This window comes from Cyanistes caeruleus, chromosome 11, assembly GCF_971803275.1.
Source record: "Cyanistes caeruleus chromosome 11, bCyaCae1.hap1.1, whole genome shotgun sequence".
Lineage (NCBI taxonomy): Eukaryota > Metazoa > Chordata > Aves > Passeriformes > Paridae > Cyanistes > Cyanistes caeruleus.
In genome coordinates this window covers 21,629,123-21,649,284 of record NC_141711.1, presented here as the reverse complement: position 1 = coordinate 21,649,284, position 20,162 = coordinate 21,629,123, and the positions used below count along the sequence as shown (strand labels likewise).

Sequence of the window (20,162 nt, the reverse complement as noted above, 5' to 3'; positions counted from 1 at the left end):
GCCCTGAGTGTCTGGTCAGGCTGGGGCCATTGAACTCTGGCTCACAAGTGCAGGCTCTAAGGCCGAGCGGGATGGCCAAGGGCTCCCCAGGCCTCGGCCAGGCCCGAGCAGTGCCCCCAGCCCCCAGGGAGCAGACAGGCTCTGCCAAGCCCAGCCTGGGCACTGCCCCCAGCCCAGGGGCACCCGGCTCTTTGGCCTTATACCCGTGCCGATACCAGCACAGCTGTCACACTCCCATCTGCCACAGTTTTCCCTCCAGCACATGAGGGTGGCCCTGCTCTGGCCACAGACGCAGCAGTGCCTGGAATGAGACAAGCAGCCCCATCAGCGGCAGCCTCGAGGCCTCCCCAAGCGGCCCAAGGGCTGAGGGCAGGGCGCAGGATGGGGCTGCTGCTGGCTCTCAGCCCTCAGAGCCAGCTGGTGGAGGAGGCTCCTGTGCCAGAGGCTCCACAGAGCTGCTGGGAGCCAGACTTTGTCCCACAGCCAGCTGCATGGTTGGCCTTTCTTTCTGGGGGTCTGGCCTCTACTTTGGAGGGCCTTGGAATGGTGGACTGGAGGCCCAATGTGCCTGGTGGAACATTGGGATGCCTTGAGACACGTTGGGGGATGGATAACACATCAGGGGATGACCAGGATGTGTCATCCTGCAATGGTGTCTCCGTACACCTCAGCCAGTGCCCCGGGATCTCTGCTCATCCCTGCTGTTCCAGCTGACTGTTCCTCAGAGCCCTGCAGGAGTACCGGGACTGCCCGCCCGAGGGGGTTTGTGAAGCAAAGCCTCTCCTCCATCCCTTCCTGTCTCGGCCGAGAAAGCTGCCACAGGGTCCCTGGTTCTGTTTTCTTGCTAATGCTGTAGTTATTGTTGTTTGTTTGCCTTGTTATAAATACTAGTAAAGAACTGTTATTCCTGTCCCCAGATCTCTGCCTGAGAGGCCCCTTGATTTCAGAATTATAATAATTTGGAGGGAGGAGGTCTACATTTTTTTATTCCAAGGGAGGCTCCTGCCCTCCCCAGCAGACACGTGTCTTCTAAAACCAAGACACCAAGGGCAAATGGGGAGGCCTTACCAAGGGTAGAAGATGGAGACGCTGACTCAGTTGGGCTTAAGAAAGAAAACAGAAAACCTGATAAAGACAAGAGTAAATCAGAAAGGCTCACTAAAACAAGAAACTAAGAGCGCAGACAGACGCCCATCTGGCCCATTTGTCATCTTACCCTGAAAGGTAGGAAGGTCAAGATGCATTCCTTTCTCCCTTCCAGGACCACTACTCATAAAAAGACCACCGACTTATTTCAAAGAACAAACCAGGCGTGCTTAATTTCCTTTTTCCTCATTAACATGAGAAATGGAGAGTGGGTGGTAACTGAGCTATGAATATGTATTTGTATTCAATACTTTTGTAAATCAAAGCCTTTTACCATTTGTACTCAGGGCTGCGTGCACATTAGGGATGACCCAGCACCAGTCCAGCACTAATTAAACATATCCTTTCTAATTAAAACAATTAGAGAGTTTTTGTCCATCCAGTTGGATATTGATACTAGATCATATCCATATTTTGGTAAATCCCCTGATACCTAAGATTCCCCTCTAATGTATAACCCTGCCTCTTCATTTTTAATTCTTAGGAATTTATGGTGTTTCCCCATTGTCTCTTTCATCTTTCAATATCCAATTTCATTTATCAGCAAACCTACAATTTGTTTGTAAAGGCAAATATCTTTTTTCCATTCATCAATCAGTGGAATCTTTCCCATTGATTCTTTTATCTCTCAGTGCTAGTTTTACCTACCAGCAGACCCACAGCTTATTTGTAAAGACAAATCTGTTATTCCTCTCAATCCCTCTCCTTTTTTTTCTTAATAATTGTCTTTACAAACTTTAGTTATCATTGACTTAATTTCTTGTTCCTGGGTCTTTTTTTGATTTTGCAATTATTTGCAGTGACATCAATTTCTATCCTTTTGCAGCCATCTCTGGATCAGTAGGCATGGCTAATACTTGCATCTCTTTGATCACACGTTGAATTATTTCTACTAAGCAAGGGATGATGCATGGTAAAAAGGTCAGAGTTGCTGCAGCACAAAAAAGCATTTGTTTAATCTATAGCTCATGAGGTAACCATGGAAACATGTCCCATTCTCCTGTATATGCTTCCTGTTCTATTTAGACAATAAATGCCTCTTTCAGAAGAATGAAGCTGTCATGGATTTCTTTCTTCATCCCAAAATCTTGTTTCTATTATGGACCTCATCCAGGGTGCTAACCCACTATTAAGGTTTGACTGGGCTGGCCACCTATGGCCAGTTTTCAGATTCCCCTGGGCCTCTGCAGACCCAGCAATTGCTAAGGTTAAAGGTTTCTGCTACTTCTTCTCCTAAGGTTAAAAAATTATTTTCCCAATTTTAGCCCCAGCCTGACAGTATAAAGGTAAGATTATTAAGAGAAACATTCTAATGGTGTCATCTAATTTCCCCACCTAATTTTCACTTTCATGTTGTCTCCTGCACCACCTGTGGTGAGGGAAGGCACAGAAACACCTTAACATAAAGAAAGCCATGACAGCCAGGATTGGCCTCTAATGACTGGAGGTTGGAGAGAAGGGATGCCCACACAAACTATTTCAGCAGGCAGTCTGTGGGGAGGCACTCGGGGCTCCCCCTGATGTCGACGCACTGGCTCCTGCTCTGGTCCACTTCTGTGGAGTGTCAGTCACAGCTTCCCATCCTTCTCCTCCAGCTGAGATGTCCAAATCTCCAAGGCTTCAGAGATCTTGACCCAAGTGCGATCGGTCCACCTGTGTTCAGCTCTCTTGACAGCTGTTTCTGTGGACAGCAACACTTGGAAAGGTCCAAGCCACTTAACCACCAGTGGTGCTTCTTTCCACTCCTTAACTAGGACCCGGTCTCCTGGCTGGATGTTGTGAACAGCAAAGTCCAAAGGCAAGGTCTGTGCCAGCTGAGTTTCCTGTTGAAGAGATTTCACAAGAGTCAGTATCTGGGCCACAAACTGTTTTTAATATACATCACTTATCTTTAGCCCTGCCCCAGGCGGAGAATTACAAGGATAAGGATTTCCAAACATCAATTCAAAGGGAGATAGTTGAATATCCCCCCTGGGTCTGGCCCTTATTTGTCGCTCTATTGGGAACCACGAGAAGAACAACACAGACTCTCTTGTGGAGTCGAACTGGAAAATTTCTCTCAGTTCATTATCTCAGGTCTTCTTTATAGACCAATACGTGAAAAGTACAGAAAGGAAAACTCTTATTGGTTAGTAAACTAACACATTACCATCATTTCTTAGTGGAGTTCACCACCCCTCAACCTTGTCTTGCAAGAAAACAAGGAACAGACACACAGCACCTGCAAGGCTGTCTTCTATCTCTAAGGATTGTTTGAATTCCTCTTTATGAATTCCCAGGCCACTTTCCCAGGCAAGACTGAGAAAGGTATGTGGCCTGCTATTCCACAGGCACTATGCTCCCTGCTTCACTGTTAGCATCCATACTTACTCTAGCAAAAGCCAGTGGCAAGAGCTGTACTCACAGCATCTTAGTTTCTATCACCAGCTTCAGAATGTGTTTCTTCATTTCCCCATTCATCTGTTCAACTTGGACCGAACTCTGGGGGTGCCAGGGGGTTCCATTGTATCCCTAAAGCAGTCATTACTCCTTTAAGAAATTTTCCTGTAAAATGAGTGCCCCTATCTGAGTCTGTTGCCTCCACAGTCCCATAGCTTGGAATTATTTGTTCCAAAAATACTTTAATAACTGGTCTGGTAGTTGCTGAAACGTCTGGAAACGCTTCTGGCCACCCTGTTAACAGACATACTATTACCAGAAGATATTTAAATCTTGCCACTCGAGGCATTTCAGTAAAATCTACCTGGCATCTCTGGAAGGGATGTACAGGCCAAGGCCTCCCTCCCCTGGCAAGTTTCATTGTAACTCTGTTACTGTTTTTAGCACAAATCAAATGCCCCTCAATAGCTCGCTTTGCCAGAGTAAAAAGACCCACAGCAGCGTACATTTTGAGGAAGGCTTCTGCTATTCCTTGGGAGCCCCAATGACTTCCTTCATGAAGTTGTTTTAACAACTGTAAAGCTAGAGCTTTTGGTATCCACTGCTTACTATCCCTTGTAAACCAATTACCCCCTCTTTCCTCTGCCCCACTCTCTTTAACTATCTCAAGTTCCTCTGGTGGAAAAGACAGCTTCTCTGGCAGCGGTGTATGGATGCTAACTGTGAGCAAAAGCAGGGAGCACAGTGCCTGTGGAAAAGCAGGCCGCATAACTTTCTCAGTCTCGCCTGAGAAAAGTGGCCTGGGAAATCGTAAGGGGGAATTCAAAGGTTTACTCTCTCTTCTGCAGGGAAGTTTCAAGGACTTTAGCCTTTAATATCACGACTTATTCCAGAGGCTGGTTTGTGCAGACAGGCCTTTCATGCCCACCTTCTGTTAGAATATTATCTACAGTCCCCTGATTCTCTTTTTGCACAAACCAGGCTTTGGATGTGACTTGTTCTACATTTTTGCCAAGACAAGATAACATACAACTTAAAACCACCATCCCAATTGCATTATAAGTAAAATCCATCCCCCTTCTAGCACAAGAGGCCTCAGCCATCCGGTGATGCCCCAGCTGGCGAACCAACTTCCAATGGGGTCACTATCTTCTTTCAGGGCATGTAACCCATCCTGTAGCTGTTGTAGTTGCTTATGGATGGAAACTGAATGATCACCAAGATTCAAGCAGCACATGTCTTCAAACTCCTCACAACCATGGCCTTGTGCTAAGAGCAAAAAGTCAGTTGCAGCTCGATTTTGCAATACTGCATGATGTACACTTCTCACATCAGCTGAAAGTTCACTTAACATTGTGGATGTTTAGTAGAATTCTTTTCTAGTCCAGCAAGCGAGCCTTTTTCGAGTTGACAAGATTTTAGCAGCAGCTACTCCTGGAGTAAAGAAGGAGGTTGCCCATATTATTCCACAATCCCAAAAGTCAGGATCTCTAACATCATTACATTGTAATTCATTCAGGCTTCACTTTGACTATTTGATGTTTTTTATTTTATCAGCTACATTCAGCAATTGATGCAAGCTTGAATGGAACAAAGTCTTCCACGTGGACTAGCAGGAATTCCATTCCATGCTCTATCTACACAGATTAGGAATATTGAACTAGGTAATCGCTTTGGTAATTGTCCTGTGAGATTGTACCGTGAATAAAAGCTTTACTTTCAGTGTTAGTAACGAGATCAACTATAGGGTTAACTGGAGCTCAGTGTGGCATTACTTTGTTGGAGTGGCTTTATGTCAGGGGTTCAAACATTATTCATCCACCTGAGGTATTGGTGGAACCTAACAAGTCCAATTCTTCTGGGGGATCTATGGTAACACTGAGAACTTTGATAATTTTTGCTTGCCAGCAGGCTTCAAGTTGTCTTGATGTGAAGCCAACAGTGCGACTGCACTCTTGCGACATTGCCAATTGATTCAGTCGAGTCTCGTTACTAACTAAACCTTTAAATGCTTGAGGATCCCATTCAGGGACTCCCATGAGACAGGTGTGAAAAGGATCTCCAGGTGTGGCTAGGCTAAAACACATCGACATTTTGGCCACTCAAGTGTGCCAGAGTAACCCAAATGTTCTGTCACTTTTGGATGTCAGTTAGCAGACAGCTGGGACTATACACAGCACAATTACCATAAGCAGTGTGTTCCATGCAAATGACACCATGCCTGCAGACTCACAATTGAGGCATTAATGTGAAATGAACTTTCAAATATGCTTATATTAACTCTTGAAGGGGGAATACTTATACTTTATATTAATATAACAATTACTATACAGGCTGGACTTTTCTTAATTCTATTAACACTTAATCTATATTAAATAAAAACATAACATGATCTCATTCTGTTCCTACAAAAAGGCAACTAAAAGTTTGATATGTACCTTTTAAACACAATATAACGATAACATGGATTCACTATAAAGATTATAAAAATGTAACAAATACATCACAATTCTATGTCTTCTAGCTTTGAGAATAACTCACAATAACTGCAAATTTTACTAAAAATACTTCTTCATAACAGGAATTTGCCTAGTATATGCTTAAGTTGGTTAGGATTTTAAAGTGCAGTTTTCTAGAGAAAAACCACAACAACACAGGATTTGGCAAGTTGCCATTCAGCTTTTGTAGCACTTTTCAGAAACATCAAGTCCAATTCTTAATTGAAATCCAAAATCCAAATTGGTATATATGCAGTTATATGTATTTTATATAACAAAATTACTCCCATTGAAATGACCTTATTAAAGTTGTGGACAAAGCAATCAAATGGGTAATAAATGCTTTAACTTAACTTTCTCTTGTATAGTAAAGTTCTGTGAACTAATTATTTCTTAAACCATAAATCTCTTTGGTAGATAACATTAATTGGAAGGTTGTTTTCTTAGGAGCTGTACATCATACCATATTTTAACCTTAGGTTTTAAAGCTAATTATTGCAAGGTAACTTCTGTTAATATTCACCTTTAACCCCTTCTTTTGAAAAGGGGCCTTTTTAAACTTTCAAAGAATCACAATAATTTCTCTAGTAAAACTCTTAAAACTGCAACTGCATAAACTCATAATTACTTGAAATTATCTCTATTACTATAAAATTATCTCTAAAAGGGTATATAAAAACATTTTAAAAATCCAATGAATCATGACTTTTTAACAAACTGGGTGCTAACCTGGTGCTTTTTCTTAGAGAGGGAGCAGGGGGGAAGGACTGCCCGCTCTGCTGCTGCTGCAGCTCTGCTGTTATCTTTCTTTGTCATCCCCGACATACTCTTGCAGAGAGGAAAAACGGAGAGAAGGAAAAAAACTCACAAAGTTAACTATAACACATACAGTTCTTTCTCTCAATTTCTCTCTTGTTGTTCACAGATAGAGGAAAAAGGGCACGATTTTACAAAAGCAGGCAATGTTACATGAAAAGTCTCTCAGGGCCAGGTTGTAACAATGGTGACCATTGCAGCTTATCAACTTTTAATTACTTAATTACTTAATTAATTACTTTAATTAATTATTTAATTAGTGATGAATTTCAAACTAGATACCATATAGTTAGATATGTAGAGTAAGACTGTAGTGTTAAGAGTGTGTCCAAAAGTGAAGCAAATAGTTCAGCATGTATCACATCCTGCCGTAGCTGAACAGACTCTTCCCTGCTGCTTCAGTGTTTGATGCAGAGCTGCTTTCTCTTGATACCGCTGTACTTCGTTTGCACGTAGTGTCTGCTCAATCTGAGCTTGCAGCTGTTGCACGAGCTGTTTTATTTGTTGTTGCCTCCCTAATAGATCTTTTTTAGATGCACCATTACAATTGACTGATTCATCTGCTGCCGGTGGTTGCCTGTCTGTTGAATGTATCAACACGCCAAGGGGGGAGAGGGACGTCCTGCAGCTTTCCCCAGTGAACAGTAGATGGGGGCTGGCAATTGGGGCTTTGATTTCTGATGACGTGTGAGGCTGTGCCTGCCTGGGGCTGGCGCCATCTCCTTCCAGAGACGAGTCATTTCTACATCCACATCTGGCGGAGTAACTTCAGGTTTGGGCTCTGCTGCCATGGTCCTGCCTGCCCTGGCACACTCCTGAGCTTTTAAAATTTCCAATACGGTGCTACACTGCCTTCCTGTGAACCCCTTCGCTGGCCAAACGTGCCCAACCCCAAAGAAAGCTCCCAGACGGCTGATTGATGTGGCAGGAGGTGACTGTGGTGGCATGTGTGTTTCGGGATGTGCCATGGCTTCTACAGCGGCGGCTACGACTCTGGACTCTGCCTTCATATCCCTTAAGGTATTTAACACAATTTTCCATATCGAACTGAGCGCTATTACGTCTTTACTCTTTCCAGTGATTGCCATTTCCCACATCAGAGCCCTTCTATCCATCCATTCCACAACTGCAAAGAGCAGAGGGGGCACTGCCAAGTGCCCATGGTTTTAAGCCCACACAACAAGCTTTTCCAGGTCCTTTTCCTTGACAGCTTCACCTCGTTTAACGAGAATACTCAGAAGCAGTTTTTTTGCCGCTGCAAATTCAACCTCCATGCTGGCGGTGCACGGCGCGGGGAGGATCGCGCCCCCTCACTTATTCCTCCGCACTCGGTCTCCCCCAGCAACCTGAATTCCAATTCCACGTCTTACAGCACTGTTGCAGTGCATTGTTGTTCATTATATTTGATTCAATTACATTCTTTATTGTTAAATTCTACCACCCCCACCATGTTAATACTTTGGTCCCAGTTGTGCCCTCCTACCCCAGCTGCCAATCCACCCTGATATCTGCCCCTTGTTCCCGAATGTTCCCTGTTCCCCCTCCCATAAAGCTGTCAATCCTCCCTTGTGCCACTCCCCTTCCTGGACCACCCCCTTTGGAATTCCCCTATTCTTCCAAGCCCCATTGGCCCATGTGTGTTGCTGCTGAAGATGAATAGATCACACGGACACAGGTCGAGGTGTGGTGAGAAGAAAGAGAGAGTTTTCAGGGCAACACATGTGCCCCACTCTCCTCCCATTGTGTTCCCCATTGGTTTATGTATTATGTAACCCTGTCTTGTGCTCCTCCCCTAAGTCTTCCCTATTGGTTTATTATTTGTACACTCCCCTTGCTCCTCACCCACACATAAGTTGCTGTACCCCTGTATCTTTTGTCTTTCTTCCCTGGAACCTTCAAGAGAATAAATCCCTTTTGGAAACCACATGGAAGACCTCTCCCTCGTCCTTGCTCCTGCCCTCGACGCTGGACAGCCACTGCTGTAGAGCATCAGCCCTAAGCTGCCCTGCTTTCCAGGAGCAGCCCACTCTTGGCTCGGTGCCAGGAGCTGGCTGGGGAAAAATCCGGCTCCGTGTCACACCACCGCATCTCACCGCGCACAGGTTGCCTGTCCGGTACCAATCCGAGGTAGCGTCTATCCGCGCTCAGATCCGCTCCACCAACGCCGAAGCCCCCCTGCCCGCAGGGTCCCGTTTGGAGCACCCGATATTGAGAGACCGCCAGCTTATTCACGACTCTTCACAGAAGTAAAAGTGAACACCGTTTATTTCTATCTTTAGCACACCTATTATAGGGTTTGCCAGGATCTGCGGGCTAAGCAAATTACTATTGGCTAATGCACATAGATTCACATTTTTTCTCTTATTGTCATGGGGTGACTTTACCTTTAAGATAGCTTCGGGAGCTGGGAAGAAGTTGAAGCTGCTGGAGGCTGATGGGAGTTTTTCCTCTGACCAATTATTGGTCATTTCTGAGAACTGGCGGTGGTTTTAACCATTGAGAAGTGAGATCAACCTGTGAACACCACCTTAAGATGTAAAGCCAGGGTTCTCTTGCTCTCTTTGGTTTCCTGATTCTGAAGAGGTAACAGGCTCTGTCTCGGCCTCCTCCCCCTCCCCCGTCCAGGCCGGACAAGGCTGCAGAGGGCGGGGGGAAGAGAAACGGAGCTGGCCGGCCTGACTGGGTTTGCAGTTTCTGCTGCTGAACTGAAACCTGACACCATGAACATCTGCAGCTTTCCAAGACTTTGACTCTTTTACTGCCTCGATGAGACGTACAGATTACTCCTTTTTCCCAGAGAGAGAGAAGGAGAGAGAGAAGGAGAGAGAGAAAGAGATAACATGAAGAAGACATCATAAAGCCATCAAAGACAGCGAAGAAAAGAGTTAAGTTTTAGATGAGGAAGAGAGAATAAGGAGATGCTTTAATTAAGCTGAAATATTTTTCTGTTAAAGCTATGGAGATGGACAATAGCGTCCTGAAAAAAAACTCCTTTAATTCATGACAGAGTATATTGGGAGGAATGGAATGTTCAAAGTGTGGATTTTGAGCAAAAGGTAGAGTAATTGTGATACAGTGAGGTGCTGGAACAGAGGGGGGAGAAGTAACAGTTGAAGATTTGGGGCCTTGAGAGTCAAAGAGAAAACTTCTGTTTCCAGGGAGGCTCACAGAGGCAGATGAAAAGAACTTTTACCTCTGAATAACTCATCCTTAAAAATGACATCCCTAGACTCATTGACCCATGCACACCTCAGAGTGATGTGAAATGGGAGGAGAGAACTGAAAGCAGATTTCAGGCAGCTGGCATCAGAGAAATAGAAAGCTATAACAGAAATAATTTTCTTGTGAGAAAGTCCATAGATTAGCAGAAGAAGACTTCTGTTTCTCTACAAAGGCTGATGAAAAGACTCTATCAGGAATTGGGACTGTTTTAAACACCAAAGTTCCAAAGTTTTTTGTCTCTATGTTGTCATGTAAACAAGGGAATTGTTGGGTAGTGGGAGAAAAAGGAGTTTTCTGGAGGTTATAGTTTGATTTTCTTATTCTTGTAGTTTTGTTAATAAGCTTTCTTTATTCATTTTAAGTTTTAAACCTGTTTTGCTCTTGTTTTAGTTCACATCTCACAGCAAGAGATAAGTAAGTTTTCTAGAGATTTTCTAGTTGCTGCTTTAAAACCACAACACTCATACACAAGGATATTGTTTTGCTTTACTCTCTCTTCAGCAGGAAGTCTTCAAGGACTTTAGCCTTTAATATCACGACTTACTTCAAAGACTGGTTTGTGCAGACAGGTCTTTACTAATATATAAAATATTATCTACTAGGGACAGCTCTCCAGCTGGGCCAAGCTGTGCCAGCAGCAGCTGCAGCCGTGCTGGGGAGCCTTGGCCGCTCTGGGCCCTGCTGTGCAGGAGGGTCTCTGTGTGCCAGCAGCAGCTGGGGGCCTCAGCCACCTTCTCTCTCCACAGGAACATCTCTGTAGCTCCAGCATCGTGGCCAAGAATGTGTGACTCTCCCTCGCCCCTAGGAAGCCCAGAGACCATCTGGTTTGGCAGCTCTCAGACATGGTCTCAGAAGCACCCTGGAAAGAAGAGCACCAGCACTCCCTGCCACCCCACAGCACCCCAGCTCGGCTGTGAAGTAGAAGCTCCACTGTGGGTACACTCAGGGGGTACAGCCAAGGCAATGAGGTCACATCAGTTTCTGGGGTCACAACAGGCTGAGGTCACAAGAGGCTGAGGTCACAGCAAGCTCTGGGATCACAGCAGGTTCTGAGGTCCCAACAGGCTCTGGGGTCACTGCAGGCTGAGATCACAGCAGGCTCTGGAGACATAGCAAGCTCTGAGGTCACAGCAGGCTGAATTCACAACAGTCTCTGGCATCACAACAGGCTCTGGGGTCAAAACAGGCTGAGGTCACAGCAGGCTCTGAGGTCACAACAGGCCAAGGTCACAGAAATCTCTTGGGTCACAGCACACTGAGGAGACAGCAGACTGAGGACATAGCAGACTGAGATCACAGCAGGCTGAGGTCACAGTAGCCTCTGGGGTCACAGACGGCTCTCAGGTCACAGTAGCCTCTGGGGTCACAGACAGCTCTGAAGTCACAGTAGCCTCTGGGGTCACAGACAGCTCTGAGGTCACAGCAATCTCTGGGGTCACAACATGCTGAGGTCAGAACAGACTCTGAGCTCCCAGCATGCTGAGGTCACAGAAATCTCTTGGATCACAACAGGCCAAGGTCAGAGGAATCTCAGGGGTTACAACAAGCTGAGGTCACAGCAGGCTCTGGGGTCACAAGAGGCTGAAGCCAGGGCAGGCTCTTAGGTCACAAAAGGCTGAGATCACAGCAAGCTCTGGGATCACAGCAGGCTGAGGTCACAACAGGCTGAGGTGACAACAGCCTGAGATCACAGCAGGCTCTGGTGTCACAGCAGAATGAGGTCACTGCAGGCTCTGAGGTCACGTCAGACTGAGGTCACATCAGGCTGAGGTCACATCAGGCAGAATTCACAGCAGGTTCTGGTGTCACAACAGGCTCTGGGGTCACAGTAGGTTCTGAGGTCACAGCAGGCTCTGAGATCACAGCAGGCGGAGGACACAGCATGCTCTGGGGTCAGAACAGGCTGAGGTCACAGCAGGCTTTGGGTCACATCAGACTCTGGGGTCACAGCAGGCTGAGGTCACAGAAGGCTCTGTGGTCACAGAGGTCCCAGAGCCCCGCACTTGCACAGCACCACGAGGACCGAGCAGTCAGTCCTTGACCATGAATGTTGTGGCAGCTGCAGCGGCGGCAGCAGTGGTGCAGACATTGGGACAGCGGTGACAGGACAGTGGTAGCAGCAAGAGCTGTGGGACAGGCAGAGGGCAAGGCATCATGGCCCTTGCTCTGCACCTCTTCCTCCTGCTGCTCCTGGCAGGGGCCCTGCCTGACAGGGCTGCCCAGGCTGCTCCACAGCGAGCATGGCGAGCAGGTGAGCAGGCAGCCTGGTTCCCCTTTCCCCAGACAGTGCTCCCTTCTCCCTGGGGAGATTGGGGATCCCTGCCCCTGTTTGGAGCTTTCTGTCGCTGGATCTAAGCTGAGTTGGTTCCTGTGTTGAATAAATGGTTTCCTGAGGAGAAGCACATCTCCTTGGAGTCCCATGCCTGTCACCAGCAAGTGCAGCCCCCCTGGACTTGATCATGCGGCTTCAGAGCATAACACTTCTCAAGAACTGTCTGCCCCCAGGACGTGCTCAACTCCTGCATGATAGACACAGTAGTGACACTGTTCACTGTGCCACTTGTGCTTAAATGCTGTTATTTTGGGGTCCAGAAAGTGTAGAAGATCAGACAGTAATTTTTTGGTTTTTTTCCAGGGTTTTCTTAAAACTCTGCACACAGCACTGGTAGCCTGACACATAGTCATGCTGCTGTGCACTTGTTTGTAGTCAATGGTAGTCCACAGAATTCTGCTGAGAGTTCTGCTGCTGCCCAGGCCTTTCATTGGCCTCCTAATTGCTGGGCCTTGTCCTGGGGAGCCCGCTGGGGCTGCAGCCAGTGCTGGCTGCCACTGAGGCTGCCTGGCCAAGAGCAGCCCCAGGAGCAGTGGTCAGAGGCAAAGCAAGGTGGGCAGGACAGAGAGTGGGAACGAGATTGCCCTTGAAAGGCAGTCATGCTCTGGGGCCTGCTCCTGGCCAGGGACCATGCCCAGAGCCATCCCCTGCTCGCTGGGGCCTTGAGGGGCAGCTCTCCAGCTGTGCCAAGCTGTGCCAGCAGCTGCAGCCGTACTGGGGAGCCTTGGCCGCTCTGGGCCCTGCTGTGAAGGAGGGTCTCTGTGTGCCAGCAGCAGCTGGGGGCCTTAGCCACCTTCTCTCTCCACAGGAACACCTCTGTAGCTCCAGCATCGTGGCCAAGAATGTGTGACTCTTCCTTGCCCCTAGGAAGCCCAGAGACCATCTGGTTTGGCAGCTCTCAGACACAGTCTCAGAAGCAGGAGTCACCCTGGAAAGAAGAGCACCAGCACTCCCGGCCACCCCACAGCACCCCAGCTTGGCGGTGAAGTAGAAGGGTCACTGTGGGTACACTCAGGGGGTACAGCCAAGGCAATGAGGTCACATCAGGCTCTGGGGTCACAGCAAGCTCTGGGATCACAACAGGCTGAGGTCACAGAAGGCTCTGAGGACACAACAGGCCAAGGTCAGAGGAATCTCAGGGGTTACAACAAGCTGAGGTCACAGCAGACTCTGGGGTCACAAGAGGCTGAAGTCATGGCAGCCTCCTAGGTCACAAAATGTTGAAGAATGACTTGCTTCTCGAGGCCATAGCTCCCTAGAAAGCCTGCACAACCCTGACTTTGAGTTAGCATGAGTCCTTAGCAAAATATTGTGTCAAAGAAATAAAGAAGACTAATTGTTGATAAGACAATGAAGAATAGATGAGAATTTAGGATAAGAAATCTACTGAATGTATCTTGTGAATGTATCTTATGAAGTTTGTCAGGATGTGAATTCTGCAGAATGTATCCTCTATAACTGCTTAATGTATCTTAATAAGTTTCACTAAAATGTCTCTTATAGAGCTCAGGTGTTATGAGCTGGACCAATGAAATGTAGAAGTTAACACATGAAAAATAGCAATTATCCAATCATAATAGAATATAGATCGCATGTTACATGAGCAATCTAAATCCTCATGGAAGGCAGCCAGTAGGTGACATGATAATTACCACTTCAGGGGGAATGGAGATACGATCAGTCGAATCTCATAGTCGCTGGTCTGGAGTAATCAGGGATGTTATTTTACAAGGACAATGAGAAGCTGCAGCTGCCTGTTCTCCACACACTATCCAGTACAGCAAGGAACTCTTGATAATGGCCAGCCTGGAGCACAATATACACCTTTTGAATGGAAATTAATGCAACAATTACAAAATAAAATTACTCAATATGGACTACATTCAGAGCCCTCTAAGCAAATGATTAATTATATTTTTGCACCTAATATTTTGTCACCTGACGATTATATGGCCATAGCAAAACTATTACTCTGTCCCTCACAGTATGTACTAGGAGAGCGAGAATGGGAATCTGGCTGTAAGAGAATTATAAATACACCATGACAGCCAATTGATCCTCTTCATGGTGCCACTATCGATATGTTAATGAGCAAAGGTATCTATGCCTCAGCGGCACAGCAATTACAATTTCCAGCAGATTTGCATAATGCATCTGCTGAGGAAACAAAGCAAGCCCTGTGGAGGATTCCAGCTGATAAAAGGACACCAAGCTACACCACTATCAAACGGGGAATGAATGAGTCTTTTGATCTCTTTTATTAACAGACTTGTCATTTCACTCCATCAGGCAGCAGACCTAACTCCTGAAGTACGAGAACAACTAACAAGGACTTTTGCATTTGAAAATGCAAATCCAAAAGCTAAAATGATACGAACTGCTCTCCCACACACAGCTGACTTGGGAACAATGTTAGAACGCATGGCCAATGCAGTGTATCAACAACAAGCTGCTTTTATGTCAGAGGCTGTGGCTACTGCTGTGAAAAAACAAAATGAAACAATGTTAAATGTAATAACCACCCAAAACTAAGCTTTTGCTGCAGCTTTAAAACCTCTTGTAAAAGGAGGACGCTCCCGACCGACAAATGTTTGCATTCGGTGTGGAAAAACTGGGCATTTACAAAAGCAATGTGTAGGCCATGTCTGGTGTAATAATTGCCAATCTAATACTCATGCTACCATGGCATGTCGGTGTTCGGGAAACGGGCGAAAGAGCGCGAAAGGCAGTCACGCATGGATAACAGCAACTGCCCCCGAGACCCAGAGCTATGCCCCGCAACCGCAGGGAGCCTGGGAATCGACTTGGAAACAGCAGTAGGAGTTACCCTTATTGATAATCGGCCACAAAAGATACCTACAACTTTCAAAGGTCCAATTCATTCCTCTAAACATGATGTAGGAGCATTATTGCTAGAACGTTCATTGGCAGGCTTAAAAAGTATCTTAGTGATACCAGGACTCATTGATGCAGATTACACGGGAGTTATTCAAATGGTTGCATATACACTGCATCCGCCTTTGTTTGTACCTCAAGGCAGTAAAATTGCACAAATAATTCCCTTTCAAAATCTTGTATCTGCAATGATGAAAGGATCCAAACCTATGTGACCCATGAGAGGAGATGCTAGCTTTGGTTCAACGGGACCAGTTGCATATCTAACACTACAAATGCATGATGGTCCTGTTCAAAAAATAACTATCATAAATGGAAAAGAACAAATAAATATACAAGCACTGTTAGTTACAGGTGCAGATATTACCATCATTTCTAACAAAATTTGGCCAAGCTATTGGCCATTGCAAACAACTGCAACTGCTGTGGATGGAGTTGGAGGAGTGTCTGCAGCTGCTTTAGTCACACCTGTTCCTAACATTTGTGCTTGAAGGGAAAAAGGCCCGTGCAGTTGCAACAGTAATACCTTTGCCAGAAGGAACATTTGCCCTCATTGGTCAAGAATGTTTAACTCAATGGGGACTAGTACTAACTACCCCAGACTGGGTTTTCTCACAGCGGTCCCTGCAGTGCAGCCAGCCCCATGACAACTGACCTGGAAAACTAATGATCCTGTGTGGGTGGAGCAGGGGCCGCTAAGTGAGGAACAGCTGCAAAAAGCACATGAATTAGTTAAAAAACAGCTTAATGCAAGACATATTAAATCATCAGTAAGTCCATGGAATACGCCTATTTTTGTCGTACTCAAGGAATCAGGGAAATGGAGACTTTTGCATGATTTACAAAAGGTCAATGAACAAATACAGGCCATGGCAGCTTTACAACCAGGATTATCTTCACCTGCAATGTTACCACAGATGTAGCCACTGTTAATTGTTGATTTGAAAGACTGTTTTTTCACTATTCCACTACATCCAGATGATACAAAATGGTTTGCATTCACATTACCTGCAATTAATAAAGAGAAACCTAGTGAGAGATATGAATGGACTGTACTGCCTCAAGGAATGTGCAGTAGTCCCACCATGTGTCAGCTGTTTGTATCCACAGCTTTGCAGCCAATACGTGAACAATGGCCACAATCTATCAGCTATCATTATATGGACAATATTCTCATTGCACAGGAACACCCTTTTACAGATGAAAAATTAAAGGTGCTCACACAAATATTAGCTAATGCTAGATTACAAATTGCTCCTGAGAAAATCCAAGAAACTGCCCCATGGAAGTACTTAGGGTGGCAAATTAGTAACAGCATAATACGTCCACTGAAAGCAACACTGAATTACAAAATACAAAATCTTACAAATGCGCAAACTTTAATGGGTGATTTACAATGGGTCTGCACTGTTGTTGGAATTACTAATGAAGATCTTGCCCCCTTGTGACCTTGTGAACTAACCCTGCTGCTCCAATTGTCCTCACAGAAAAAAAGCAACAGTGTATTTCATATCTCGCTTCTTTACTTGTTAAAAGATGGTCGTCACAGTGTGTAACAAATTTGCCTCTTTGTTTGCTTGTTATTTCACAGCCTTGTTCAGTGTGTGCCATTATTGTCCAATGGCAAAAGAAAAACGGGGGAGAAGATCTGGTTTACGTAATTGAGTGGGTCTTTGTATCAATGCAACCTAAGCATAGCTTACAGACCCGGATGGAACAAGTGGGAGAGACAATTAAAAAAGGTTGTGATCGTACAATTGCTATTTCGGGAAATGAACCAGCGAGTATTCATATCCCAATGACTGCTGCTGATCTTGAATGGACAATGCCTCACTCTTATCCTCTTCAGCTTGCATTATTGGCATATAATGGGCAAGTAACTAATGAAATTCCAAAAAGTAAAGTTATTCAAATATTGAAAGATCATAACTGGATTCAATTGCCTAAACATTCATTAATGCCTTTAAAAGAGGGACATACAGTTTTTACAGATGCTCGTAAAACAACCAGATGAGCAGCAATTGTCTGGCAGCAACAAGGATCTTGGACTTATCATATTTTGCGTGCTGAACAGGGAGACTCATTACAGGCACTTGAACTAGCAGCTGTTTGTTGGGCTATGTGTCGGTGGATAAATTGTCCCCTTCATGTGGTTACAGATTCATTGTATGTTGCAGGTGTTTTACAAAGGATTGAGGATGCTTTTATTAAGGAAACTCAAAATAAACGGTTTATGCAGTTGTTTCAACAAATACAACAAGCTACACAATTAAGATCAGCACCATATTGTGTAATACATATTGGAAGTCATAAATTTCAAGAAGGCCTTAGTCTTGGCAATCATCTTGCAGATCAATTAGCTAGTTGGGTGCAGAGGAGAGTTCCTCTCAATCAGTTTGAGGCTGCTCGTATGGCTCATGAACAGTTTCATCAAAATGCAAGGGGCCTAGGAAGACAGTTCTCATTATCAATTTCAGAAGCACAAGGAATTGTACAAGCATGTCCACAATGTAGTCATCATGGTCCTGGGTTAGGGATAGGAGTCAGCCCTAGAGGGTTGAAAGCCCTAGAGGAATGGCAGATGGATGTTACCCATGCTTCTGAATTTGGCAGATTAAAATATGTACATGTTACTGTAGATACCTGCTCAAAATTGGTATGGGCTACAGCCCAGACAGGAGAAAAGAGTTTGCATGTAAAGAAACATTTAACCCAATGTTTTGCTATTATGGGGGTCCCAGAACAAATTAAGACTGATAATGGCCCTGCATATGCCAGTGACAATATTAGAAAATTCATGCAGCAATGGGGAGTTGAGCATATTGAAGGGATCCCAAAGTCTCCTACAGGACAAGCAATAGTGGAACGAACCAACAGAACCTGAAAGGAATATCTTAACAAATTCAGAGACATCTCTGATCCAAAAGAAAAATTAGATAAAGTTCTTTTTGTAATTAACCATTTGTGTGTTTTTGCAGATTGTCAAGATCCTCCAGTTGTCATACACAATGGATGTGTAAAATCAGGTGTTGTAACTAATGAAATATCTGTTGATTACAGAAATCCTAAAACAGGACATTGGATAGGACCAGCCAAAGTCCTATTTAATGGCCGAGGCTACGTGTGTGTTGATACCCTTACAGGACCGTTATGGGTGCCGAGTAAATGGACACGAGCCGCGATCAACCACATCAACAGCGGGATATCACAGCCAGACTGCGAGAAAGTAGATGGTGGCGAGAAAATAAATGGTGGCAACTTGCCCTTGAACCATTAGTGAGAGAAGTCAATTATCTATTAGGTGTACCAGTTGATTATAGAAATCCATATATTGAAAGTGTTTCTTTTTCTGTTTATCTACAACAGGTTAAAGAAAAATTAGAAGGTATAAGGTGTTACTATTGTAAAACCACAGAAAAATTGTAGATAAGAATTGTGTGTGGAGGTTGTAAAAGAGATTTGTGGAAATATCAGAGATCAAGATCTCATGGAGGGTGTCTTAGGTGTTATAGAGAAATTCACCATTTAATTCCGCTTACTGCATTGACAAAATACTTAAATTGTTCTTTAACACAGGCAGAAGCCTTAGCATTATGGGAAAATGTGGGTGCCTTAGAAAGAGCCAGTCTAATATTTAGAATTCAGAAAACAGCAACTTTTACAAAACTTGCTCAGAAAACTAATATAATTGCAGCACAGTGCAGAAACTGTACTATTTCACGTAGACAGTGGGAAAGAGTTCAAAATGGCAACTGGCATTTTCATTCTCGTAATTTTACCTTTAATAACAGGCACGTTAACATAGATCCACGGGAAAATGTATGGGTTTCACTTGCTCGTAGTTTAAATACCACGACTTTCTGTGCTAGTCTGTCTACACCTCAGACTCCTTTCATTACTTGTCTGATTGGTGTTCCAGTCAATGAATCAAGATGGACTTTGTTAGACAAGGCAATGAAAGAGACTCAGGACATTTTTAAGACAAAGCGTCTAGGGAATGGCCATAACAATTTTTCACAGTGTATAGAGAATTATGATGTTTGAAATGATCATCTTCCAGAAGGCCTTGAGCCACAAGAAATTGATCTAGCAGATTCATCAGATGCTGCTTATTGTATTTATCTAAATGCTGTTGTACTTTAAGGCCTTGCGGTGCGGAAGAAATCAGGATGTAACGGAAAGGAGTAACCCACCCCTCTCTCTAGGATAGTAAAACCTCCTGCAATTAGCCTGTAGCACCTAACGATGACGTAAGCAGATGGGAGTAACACAATGACCCTAGGTTATAAAATGTTAAATTCCCCTGCAATAAAACGCCATTTATGCCATCCATCACATTGATGCTGTGGGATATGGCCCGTGTGGCTGGAGATAGCCACCGTGCTGGCGCTGGCCAGGGTGCCTGCCTTGCTTAAAAACCTTCATATGGTGCCGAAGCCCGGGAGGAAAAGTGGGAAGAAACGTTACAAGAAACTCAGAAAGCAAGGATACCCTGGACCACCGAGCAGCGGCCAAGATAGCTGGACTAATCTTGGCGAGGGAAATCCTGGGCCCAGAAGAAAGATGGAATCGTTGATAAAGGTCGTATCTGAATTATATAAACAGTGGGGGGTAGATTGTAAATCTAAGGATTTTATGCTTGCTGTTACACAGCTTTTACAAATCGGTGTTATAGAGCAGCCAGTGGACATTCTTCACCCTGAGGTGTGGGAGAAATGTACCAGAGCTCTGGCTAATGAAACTAGATTCTGGTAATATAAAACATCTTAAGTCATGGGGTAAGGTCGTTAAGGCCTTGAAAAAAGCTAGACAAAAGCAAGAAACCTGGACAGCAGCAAAAAGCTGTCTGTTGGTCACCCCAAAACTAGGAGTCA

The 20,162-nt window shown here is 44.8% G+C and overlaps 1 long non-coding RNA gene across 1 annotated transcript; it reads left to right on the top strand.

Annotated features, from left to right (window-relative positions):
* The first annotated feature begins 12,089 nt into the window (after positions 1 to 12,089).
* On the top strand, positions 12,090 to 18,564 carry LOC147651122 (uncharacterized). Its single transcript, XR_015275111.1, has 2 exons — positions 12,090 to 12,312; positions 13,202 to 18,564. It is a non-coding gene; the product is annotated as an uncharacterized LOC147651122 (long non-coding RNA).
* The last annotated feature ends 1,598 nt before the right edge of the window (positions 18,565 to 20,162 follow it).